The sequence below is a fragment of the Arachis stenosperma genome, chromosome 5 (assembly GCF_014773155.1).
Source record: "Arachis stenosperma cultivar V10309 chromosome 5, arast.V10309.gnm1.PFL2, whole genome shotgun sequence".
Classification (NCBI taxonomy): Eukaryota; Viridiplantae; Streptophyta; class Magnoliopsida; order Fabales; family Fabaceae; genus Arachis; species Arachis stenosperma.
In genome coordinates this window covers 47,294,437-47,297,237 of record NC_080381.1, presented here as the reverse complement: position 1 = coordinate 47,297,237, position 2,801 = coordinate 47,294,437, and the positions used below count along the sequence as shown (strand labels likewise).

Below are 2,801 nucleotides of genomic sequence, written 5' to 3'. Positions count from 1 at the left end.
AGTTTCATGGACTTCCATTGGAAGATCCTCATCAGTTTTTAGCTGAATTCTTGCAAATCTGTGACACTGTCAAAACTAATGGGGTAGACCCTGAGGTCTACAGACTTATGCTATTCCCTTTTGCTGTAAGAGACAAAGCTAGGACATGGTTGGACTCACAACCTAAAGAAAGCCTGGACTCATGGGAAAAGCTAGTCAATGCCTTCTTGGAAAAGTTCTTTCCACCTCAAAAATTGAGTAAGCTTAGAGTGGAAGTCCAAACCTTCAGACAGAAGGGTGGAGAATCCCTCTATGAAGCTTGGGAAAGATACAAACAATTGATCAGAAAATGTCCTTCTGACATGCTTTCTGAATGGAGCATCATAGGTATTTTCTATGATGGTCTCTCTGAACTATCCAAGATGTCTTTGGATAGCTCTGCTGGAGGATCTCTTCATTTGAAGAAGACGCCTACAGAAGCTCAAGAGCTAATTGAAATGGTTGCAAATAACCAATTCATGTACACTTCTGAAAGGAATCCTGTGAACAATGGGACCAATCAGAAGAAATGAGTTCTTGAGATTGATACTCTGAATGCCATTTTGGCTCAGAACAAGATATTGACTCAACAAGTCAATTTGATTTCTCAAAGTCTGTCTGGAATGCAAAATGCACCAAGCAGTACTAAGGATGCTTCATCTGAAGAAGAAGCCTATGATCCTGAGAACCCTTCAATGGAAGAGGTGAATTACCTAGGAGAACCCTATGGAAACACCTATAATTCTTCATGGAGAAATCACCCAAATTTCTCATGGAAAAATCAAGAGAAACCTCAACAAGGTTTCAACAACAATAATGGTGGAAGAAACAGGTTTAGCAATGGCAAGCCTTTTCCATTATCTTCTCAGCAACAGACAGAGAATTCTAAGCAGAACCCCTCTGACTTAGCAACTATGGTCTCTGATCTAATCAAAACCACTCAAAGTTTCATGACTGAAACAAGGTCCTCCATTAGAAATTTGGAGGCACAAGTGGGACAGCTGAGCAAGAAAGTTACTGAACTCCCTCCTAGTACTCTCCCAAGTAACACAGAAAAAAATCCAAAAGGAGAGTGCAAGGCCATCAACATGGCCGAATTTGGAGAGGAAGGAGAGGAAGTGAACGCCACTGAGGAAGACCTCAGTGGGCGTGCACTAGCCTCCAATGAGTTCCCCAATGAGGAACCATGGGAATCTGAGGCTCAAAATGAGACCATAGAGATTCCATTGGACTTACTTCTACCTTTCATGAGCTCTGATGAGTATTCTTCCTCTGAAGAGGATGAGTATGTCACTGAAGAGCAAGTTGCTAAATACCTTGGAGCAATCATGAAGCTAAATGACAAGTTATTTGGAAATGAGACTTGGGAGAATGAACCTCCTTTGCTCACCAAAGAACTGGATGACTTGTCTAGGCAGAAATTACCTCAAAAGAGACAAGATCCTGGGAAGTTTTCAATACCTTGTACCATAGGCACCATAACCTTCAAGAAGGCTCTGTGTGACTTAGGGTCAAGTGTAAACCTCATGCCTCTCTCTGTAATGGAGAAGCTAAGGATCTTTGAAGTGCAAGCTGCAAGAATCTCATTAGAGATGGCAGACAACTCAAGAAAACAAGCTCATGGACTTGTAGAGGATGTTTTGGTGAAGATTGAAAACCATTACATCCCTGCGGATTTCATAGTCCTAGAGACTGGGAAGTGCATGGATGAAACCATCATCCTTGGCAGACCCTTCCTGGCCACGGCAAAGGCTGTGATTGATGTTGATAGAGGAGAGTTGATCATTCAAGTGAATGTAGAATCCTTGGTGTTTAAGGCTCAAGGATATCCCTCTGTCATCATGGAGAGGAAGCATGAAGAGCTTCTCTCAAATCAGAGTCAAATAGAGCCCCCACAGTCAAACTCTAAGTTTGGTGTTGGGAGGCCACAACCAAACTCTAAGTTTGGTGTTGAACCCCCACATTCAAACTCTAAGTTTGGTGTTGGGAGGTTCCAACATTGCTCTGAGAAAATGTGAGGCTCCATGAGAGCCATCTGTCAAGCTACTGACATTAAAGAAGCGCTTGTTGGGAGGCAACCCAATGTTATATGTTATCTAGTTCTCTTTGTTATTTTATGTTTTTTGTAGGTTGATGATCATAAGAAGACACAAAATCAATTGAAAAAGCAAAAACAGAATGAAAAACAGGAAGAAAAACAGCACACCCTGTAGGAAGAACCCACTGGCGTTTAAACGCCAGTGAGGCTAGCAATTGGGCGTTTAACGCCCAGTCTGGCACCATTCTGGACGTTTAACGCCAGAAAGGGGCACCAGACTGGCGTTAAATGCCAGAAAAGGGCAAGAACCTGGCGTTAAACGCCAGGAATGGGCACCAGCCCGGCGTTTAACGCCAGAAATGGCTCAAAACGTGATTTTGAATGCCATTTGGTGCAGGCATGACTTTTCCTTGACACCACAGGATCTGTGGACCCCACAGGATCCCCACCAACCCCACCACTCTCTCTCTTCTTCACCCACCCTCTCCTATATAAACCCTTCTTCACCCCTTCACTTTCACCCAACCTAAACACCACTTCTCCCCCTCTTTGGCCGAACACAAAAGTCATTCCCTTCTTCCTCATTTCTTCTTCTTCTACTCTCTTCTTTCTTCTTTTGCTCGAGGACGAGCAAACCTTTTAAGTTTGGTGTGGTAAAAGCGTTGCTTTTCGTTTTTCCATGACCATTTATGGCATCCAAGGCCGGAGAAACCTCTAGAAAGAGGAAAGGGAAGGTAAAAAGCTT

General features: G+C 43.3%; 1 non-coding gene across 1 annotated transcript; it reads right to left on the bottom strand.

The window, feature by feature from the left end:
- Positions 1-239: 239 nt before the first annotated feature.
- On the bottom strand, positions 240-347 carry LOC130983316 (small nucleolar RNA R71). The gene has a single exon (XR_009087312.1). It is a non-coding gene; the product is annotated as a small nucleolar RNA R71 (small nucleolar RNA).
- Between the last annotated feature and the right edge of the window lie 2,454 nt (positions 348-2,801).